At 40.9% G+C, this 8,710-nt stretch overlaps 1 pseudogene; it reads left to right on the top strand.

The window, feature by feature from the left end:
* The first annotated feature begins 276 nt into the window (after nt 1–276).
* Nucleotides 277–1,289, top strand: LOC128590443 (complex I intermediate-associated protein 30, mitochondrial-like; annotated as a pseudogene).
* Nucleotides 1,290–8,710: the final 7,421 nt, after the last annotated feature.

Genomic DNA, 8,710 nt, shown 5'->3' with positions numbered 1-8,710 from the left:
CCTGAGCAGAGTGCAGTGGGCGTGGTAGCTCACCACAACCTCAGACTCGGGCTGCGGGCACCCCGCTGCCTCAGCCTCCGGAAGCCGCTGGGATTACAGGCGCTCGCCGCGGCGCCCGGCTGGGTTTTTCCATTTTTTTCACGAGTCGGGGTCTCACTGTCGCTCAGGTGAGTCTCGAACTCCTGAGCTCAAGCGATTCTCCCTCCTCAGCCTCCCACAGTGCTGGGATTACAGGCGTGAGCCACCGCGCCGGGCGACTTTTTTTTTTTTTAAACCATGGCTTTTGTTCACAAATTGCTGACCAGCACTTATATTCTCAGAAAATGCCCAAAGCTAAGTATTGGCTTGCATCCTTTTTGGGGTATTCACTTTGCAGACTATTGTTCCAATATTCCTCAGAAACCAGTGGCAGCTCCTAGCAAAGCCTCCTCACAGAGGAGGACTCAAGGGGGGTTGCAGGAACATCACCAGCAAGATGTTGCCTTGGATACAACTTCTCTTGATGAGAAGCCAGAAGTTAGTTTTGATAAAGCAATTAGAGATGAAATAAAGGACCATTTTAGGCGTTTGAAGGATGAACTTGTGAATCATTGCATAGGGCCAGAAGGCTGCCCTCTGCATGAGGTCTTGTTGGAACAAGCCAAGGTCGTCTGGCAGTTCTGTGGGAAAGAAGATTTAGATAAGTGGATAGTGACTTCTGATAAGACAATTGGAGGCAGAAGTGAAGTAAAAATGGGCAAGAATAACCAAAGTGCACTGCTCTATGGAACTTTGAGTTCTGAGGGACCTTATGATGGAGATAGTAGCCGAAGTGGATACTGTGAAATGATATCCAGGATACCAAGGGGCTCTTTTGAGAGGAGGAAGTCTTATGACTGGTCCCAGTTTAACACTCTGTATCTCTGGGTCCGTGGGGATGGTTGACCATGGATGATGAATATCAAGGAGGACTCAGATTTTATCCAGAGGAAGAATCAAATGTACAATTACTTCATGTTCACCCGTGGGGGGCCCTACTGGAAGGAGGTCAAGATTCCTTTTTCCAAATTTTGCTTCTCAAATCAAGGAAGAATCCAGGATGTTCAGTCTCAGTTCTACTTGACAAGATCTCTTTTATAGGATTTACCTTGGCTGATAAAGTATATGCTCCATTCTTCCTGGAAATTGATTTTATTGGAGTGTTTACTAATCCACCCCACACAGAAGAGTTTGTCTATGAAAATTCTCCAGAGATTAGCCCAAGACTTTTCAATGAAATAACATGTAGTAGTTTTATATTACTAAACTAACAGTAATAGCATCTTCAGAGATACAGACAAAATAAAATATTTCTTTAATGGCAAAAAATAAGTAAATAAACAAAAGTGTGACATGTGAGCCAAAACGTTTTTATGAATATACTGTAAGCTATTATTATATTCTATGGATATACTTCAATTTTCCCAATCAAGTTTCTTTTCAGAGAACACTAATTTTTCTTAAGATTACTTTTAGTTTTATCAATTTAACAGAACATCAGATAAAATGGGTTTATCATGAGTTTGCTGGAAGGAATGAGACTAAAGTACCACTCTAGAAGAAAGATTGCTCTGTACTTGAAAGAAACATTTAAAAGTACTTCTGTTTAAAATGTAAAATAGGTCCAAGTGAAAGTTTAGAATGGGTTGTCCAAATAAAACAATTGAGACAACTCTACAAAGTAAAGTCAAAGTGTATTTCCTCCGAAGGAAGAGGGTTTTGAAATAGAAAATGATTTGGAGCACCTCTGTGCATGGTTCTCAAAGAAAAGAGTTGAGTTTAGAGGAAGAGAGACAGGAGGCTGGTGTTGTTCAGATTCAGGGAAACCAGATAATGGGAAGGAGGCTTTGGAAGGAAAAACTGGTGCCCACTAACATTGGCAGCCATTTGGGAACCAAGAAGAGACCTATCCGGAAAAGGACTCTCTGGGACAGCTAACAAAATCTACCTCCATGGATGTGGCCCATGCACTTTTAAGTTATTCCTGTGCTATAAATTCTTCCCACCATTCCTTAAGGGAAATGGCATGGACTGGACCAGGAAGGCTTATGTGACATAGAGAGAGATGAGCTGTCACATGGATTCAGCAAAGGTCTGACACAGGATTCTGGAACAAGTTATAACAGAGCAAATCAAGGTAATATAAGTATGTCTTGTCTTCACCTGGTTTCCATATTTTTAAGCATTTTGAAAAATCACTGACCTTTCTGCTATTAATGTGAGAGTTTGGCTTTTTTTAACCTGTATATTAAAGGCAAAGAATTAACTCCAGATAGTTGGAGAACCTGGGGATTGTTAACAAATCAACGTGTTGGTCTATTATCCAATTCATTTTCCTTGTGTTGTATTCTAACAAGAGAAATGACTAATTTAAGGGCTATGGTTTTAAGATTCTTGCAGCATATCGCCAAGTTACTTTCAAAATGCTTACACTAATTTACAATGCCAGATCACTGGACAAGAAGGCCTAGAGACACTGAATATTTTAGCTCACATATGAAAGAGTGGGACTGTCAACACTGACGTCAGAATCAGTCTGGAGATTTTTCTAGCTGTTTATATTCTCTTATTTAAAGCTGACAAAGTGCTAAATCAGACATTCATGAAACGTAATTATTTCTCAACGGAGGGCCTCAATGTCTCATGAAAGAGGAAAATACCCATCACCTAAAATTAATACTGAAGAGGGTTAAAAAAGTGTTTCTTTTCTTGACCAATACTGTTCTTAGTTTGCCACATTCCCTGCCTTCCGGTTTTACCCCGGTGCTGAGTAACCAACATGTAAATTGTGTCCTTGCTCTTTGCATTTCACTGCTGTGTGTCCTCTCTTCGGCAGGCTGTGTATCCAGGGGAAAAAATCTGACAGCCGAACATTCTTAAGAAATCATATAATTAAAAGTGGCAAATAAAACACTCAGATTATGAGCCACAAATTTACCCAGAAATGAATGCTTTAGAAAATAAGACATCGGCTTGCTATTTTCTTCCTGGGTGTAAACACCAGTGATATCCTGCTAACTGCTTTATGAAAACACCCATGGCAGAAAAAAAAATGGTGGCAGCAGGACCGTGGCACGCTCATAAGAGAGGAAGATTTATCCACTCTTCTTAATCCACACTGTTCTTTTCACCAGGCCTAAATCCACACACTGTAAAGCCTACCATTTTCCCTGGTGTTTAAAAGGTAATGAATATCTATTTGGTCAGCCTGGTGACAGGGTTGCAACTCAGACCAGAAGAGGTTTTGCTCACATTTTATTGAAAAGGTTGTTTTCCCAGAGGCTCTTACTTAAAAAAGCTTTTAGAGGAAAAAAAAACAAAAACAAAACATAGACTTTTTTTTTTCCCCCAAATGCAACGTCTAAATACAAGGAAAATAAATAACAAGAATACAGCATTTTGGGGAGGAGGAAAACAAACTTTAGTTTTGATCAAAATCCGTAGAGCAATGTGAGATAATATAAATAATTTTGTTTTAGCAAGAACAATTGTCAAGAGTTTAGCAACTTTGCACATTCATAAATCATTTCAATTCCCCAAGGCTTTTATAAGTTTTGATTGTTTAGAGATAAGAAAGATCTGGCTCAACTCTGGAGACATTTGGTGTTTTGTGTTTTGTTTTGTGTCTGAATGATAGATGTGTGAACATGGGTGGTTACTACAAGTCCCTAATCGTGCATTTGGACATATGAATGGGATTTAACAAATTGTCTCAGACAGGATGGGCAAATTCCCACGATGCCAATCCAGTAATCAAGTTTCTCAGGATGCCTGAGAAACCTCTGCATTTACAGAAATGAAGGTTACTCCAAGAAAGAAGCAGGAAACCTGAATTTACTCTGAGTCCCCTTTGGGTCTGCGTTGAAGCAACAAGGCAGTAATTTTGCATATCTATGGATTTTTGATCCAAGTAATTTTGTCTATCTGTGGATTTTTATTTCTCAAACAGAAAGTATCTTATGCTCTTCTGCATGTTGTCTGCTCTAAATGATTCAGTGCTTTACCCTTGGTGTGGCTGCTCTTGTTGAAAAACTTCATCGAGGTATTTAAAACTGATAAGAGTGAAGGCAGCCATGAGAATAATTCCTTTAAGTTCCTGTGACATTTTCCCTTTGGGAGGAGGGAATGGAAGCCATCGGGGTTAAAGTAATAAGCTGTGACCCAGAAAGATCGGCTACTCAGATAAGCCTGGCAGCGTTGAACGTGTGGTACAGGTGCCAGTACAGTAAACACACTCGCTTCCAATTTCCTTGCATACATTTCCTTCTGTCTGAGTCTCAGATGATCTTCAGCGCACTACTGGAGGTGCTAAGGAAATAATAAAATCGCAAGGGGGAGCGGGGACCAGCACTCCACTACAACACAGCAGCCAATGAGTCAATGAAGCTTGTTTGATGGAGTTTTTAATGAGTGCTACTGCAAGGACCAGTGTCTCCATCTGCAACTTGAAACAGTAATTTACAAGCACAAACAACTCCCTTTCTCTTTTCCTGAATCCACACTGAAGTAATGGGGGAAATCAGAAATCTAAAAGCCAAACACATAAAAGGACAATGACAGGTTGTGCCATCCTTACACTCAGGATCCCGTCAGTATCCCAGCACTGTTACCTAAATAAATACAAAGCACTGGGGCACTACAGAGAGAAAGACCTTGTAGAACATTAGTCAGAGATGAAAGGGATCCTATTTGACAGAGCACACTGACGGGGCCATCTGCGTACAGACACAAGCAGGGCCAAAGTCGTGGGCGATGTTGCTTTCATTTCTTCTAGACAGGGAGCCTTTATTATAAAATTTAGAAAGGTCCAATGTTTGTCTACTGATTCACATCAAGAGAGCCTGAGTATGACTATCTCATCCCTTCCCCCACACGTGCGCTCTCGCACACATGTACACACATTGTTTTTATTTTCACACTTCTCCGCAGAGAGGAGTGAGAAACTGTCATTTGCATCAGATTCCTTCTCCAATCAACATGGAGAGCTTTCCAAAGGTACTGAAAGGTGAGGTGTTTTGTGGCTGTTGTTTTACACATATTTACATCAGCAGTAGCAAGACCACTTTACATTTCTCCTGAAAGGCGAGAGTTGCAGTGTGCACCGGCTCACGTTTAGTATCTTCCAAGCATTTCTATTTCAGTGATACCTGGAACCATCAGCTGAGAGGCTCCTGGAAGCCAAGACCTTGCTTTTAGCTTGTAATTTATTTTCATTTCCATTCCTTTTACTTAAATGTGCCCTGCTTTTGAATAGAACACACTATTACTTGTAAAAACCTGAGGGCCTTTGACCCAGAGCTTCTAAATTATTTCTCCAGGGAAGAAAAATAGAAATACAAAATCCAAAATTGTTGTCATATCAGCTCACACAGCCTTGTAAAGGTTTTCTTCTGTTTGTTTAAAAACAGGCAAGAGCAGAAAGTCTCAACATACTACCTACGTTACATCAAATCTGTGTGATAAACTTGACAGCGTATCTAACCTCCCTGAGGGGAGAAACAATAGGATCTGGCACCAGGAAGCAGATTTGTCCTTCTTACCTGGGCGGGGAGAAAAACCCTAAGCAGTTAATTATTTTACGTTTGAACTTTCCAACAAATCATAGATCTGCAAGTATAGTTTTCAAGATAAAATTGGCATGCACAAGAGGAAACCCAAATAATTATGGATACAGAATAAATAGTAGGGCTCTTCCATCACTGATGTAAATCGGACTCACCCACTCTTTGTTGCTATCAGCACTCTTGAGATTAGAAATGTATTTCTTAGGAAGATGAATCAGATTCACAGGGCTAAAGGGAACTGAGAGGTCAGCTAACTCCTCCCTCTGCAGCTGTCCAGCAGCAGAGTCTGCTCTAGACTTCAGAGGTCCCCACTCCTTATCCAGGGCTCCCACAGCGGTTCTGTTCTCTCAGTTACATACTGAGATGTGTTTATTTGTCTTGTCTTTCACTTTAAAACCCCGCGTCCTCTCCTTATCTCTTGGCCCTACCTTCTGCTATTGAATACCATGACTCTTTAACGAGATGAAATTAGCGTGGATGTGTTTAAGTCTTCATATGGTAAAGTCAAAAACAGCCAGGACTCTGATACTCATACCAAACTACAGCGTAGTTCTAGTTTGATGCATCATGATGTTTCTTGGTGGTAGTCACAATCATCTCTCTATTACTTTGGTACGGGACCAACATTTTTGCCAAAGCAGTAAGATGCAGACACGGAAGGGGAGGAAGAGCAGCTATCTTCTTAGTTGATTTCCTGCTTTGAACCGTGCTTTGCAATCTCTGGTTTTCTCATCTTTTGTTGGAGTGGATGTTATTCAAACTCGAGTAGCATGCACTGATGCCCTTCACTGTGTAAACGGTCCCCCTGCCATGCTCACTCAACATGGAAATCCTCAAGAACGCAAGAGACTTAGCAAGGTAATGTTGAAAGAACACTCTTTCAACGGGCCAAAATGCCTCAACGTTCAGTTAGTTCCTCGTGTAACTAGCATCTGAGAACATGAATTTTTCAAACTATCCCCCAATCTGAGCACAATAAAAGAAAAGCACAAAAGAACAAGCATTTATTTGTAGAACATAAATTATATCCTTGCTGTTTTAAAATTTGCCAGTGAAACACACGAAATCCTTTATCCTCTCTTTCATATTCAAAACATTTTCTCCGTTCATTCCCATTTTAAACATGCCCTAATAAATCTTCCTTTGGGTATGTTTTTGTTCATTTCTATCTCTTTTGGTCTCAGCTTCCTCACTCTCTCCTCTCACCACCGGTTTACATGCAAAAATTCTCAGCCACCTGGCACTGGAATGGCTCATAAATTCTCCCTGAGTAAGGCTTTCAGGTCAAAATTCCAAGGCACTGCTCCAGGCAACCAGACAAGACAGCTGATGAGACTTCTGAATATCTGCCTCCACACGGGTGACGTTCTAAACTCCTGACAGGGTCAGACAGTTACCAGGAAATGCTTCCCATCGGTGCTTCTCACTTCCCTCTGTTCTTCCTGATGTCATTTTTGTAGACTAGCCAGATTTTCAGCTTGGGAAACTTGTGGACCCAAAGAAAGACTGGGCCCACATCCAATCGCATATCCCACCCCTTCCCTGAACCTGTATCTATCCCGACAGCTCCACAACCATTCCCATTCCCTTTTTCCAAAAGAGTCTAGTCACTACCACCCAGGGCCACTCCAGGGTCTGGTCAGCTGGTACCTCAGATTCCCCGTTCTTAACCTCAGAAAAGAGAGACACAGAATTTTTTCTTGCCAGGTTTCCTTTTGCTTTACTACAGAAGCAGCTCTCATCCTGACCCAGAGCCGAAGATTCAGGAAAGTTTTTGGCTCTCCCAAAAGCAAATAGAACTGGGCAGTCAAAGCATCCTAGGCTACCCCAAGCCACATTTCTTCAGCTTCTGTCAATCGGTGCCCATGGCAGCCTATTCTTTTTAAGGAAAACCAGTGAAGGAAGGAAGGGAGAAAAGCAGAATCTGAAATCTGCCAAGGAATGAAGACACTGCTTAGAATTTCTTAATAAGGATAAATTAATGAAAGCAATTTACTGAGTGTTTTCTATATGTCACCACTGATGAGGTTTTATGGGTGTGATATCATAATTTGGCTGTCTTTGACCTGCCCCTCCTGGCCATTCTAAACTCTTGCAGACATTATGCAGATACCTTGCCAGCTTAGAGAGCCGAGTGCCAAAGGCCTGCTTTATTTGGGCAGAAATCAAAAGGCCTTGTGGGCTTAAGGCAAGGCAGCCACAGTTACAGTTACTTTCCCCAGCTCCACACTGCTTGGCTGTGGCTGAAATCTATTTGTAAATATAGCTGGAGATTGCACTAACCTCCCCTACTCCCCAAAGATAAATGAATTTCTAAGCATGTCTGTACTTACAAATGCATAGCATTATACACTTCATGCCACCTTAATCCCTATTAAACTAATCTGAAGTCATGTCAGGCCAACCATCCATAGTCAAAAGGATTAGACAAGCCAATTGATCAAATATAGGAAAGACCCAGAGCTTTTCTTGTCTGGCACCCATGCATTTAAAGCATCATTTCACTCCAATGTTTGTTCTCTTTCATTCTTTTGGGTTTCAGCATATTCACAAATGAAACCAGCTCCTTGAGATTGATGACTACAAATGTAAGGCAGAGGCAGAAATACATATGAGGAAAACAAATGTTGACAAAACCAATAACAGGGTTTTAAAGAACTACTGACATCTCATGAAAAAAAAAATTAGAAAACATGCAACTTAAAATAGTTTGAAATCCACCTCTATATTTTTCCTTTATCCCTGCTATGCAGGACAATGGAAATCTTGAGGGATTTGGCAAAAATTGGTGGTGATTGAATCCAAATAATATAACATTTCATGGTGGTTCCTTTGTGTTTTCATTTCTCTATATGTTAATGTCAACACAGAAAAGACAAATTTGGCCACTTACTAGTTTCATAGGCTACAAATGGCATTACCAATGCTGGAAGGCATAAGTGTCAAAAGGGTATGTGCCTCACCATGGTTTTTTTTTATTATAATGAAAAATTTTGATCACTAACAACCAATGGACTTTGGGGGGAACACCACTGTGAGACCATAAACATATCTTTCCCAGTGGACTTCCCTCTCTTGCTGTAACATTTACTGGGGATTCCTGCCCACACCTACTAAGTCTAGAAAAC

This window comes from Nycticebus coucang, chromosome 1 (assembly GCF_027406575.1).
Source record: "Nycticebus coucang isolate mNycCou1 chromosome 1, mNycCou1.pri, whole genome shotgun sequence".
NCBI classification, from domain to species: Eukaryota; Metazoa; Chordata; class Mammalia; order Primates; family Lorisidae; genus Nycticebus; species Nycticebus coucang.
Note: the sequence above shows the minus strand (reverse complement) of the source record. Positions and strands in the feature narration are given on the sequence as shown.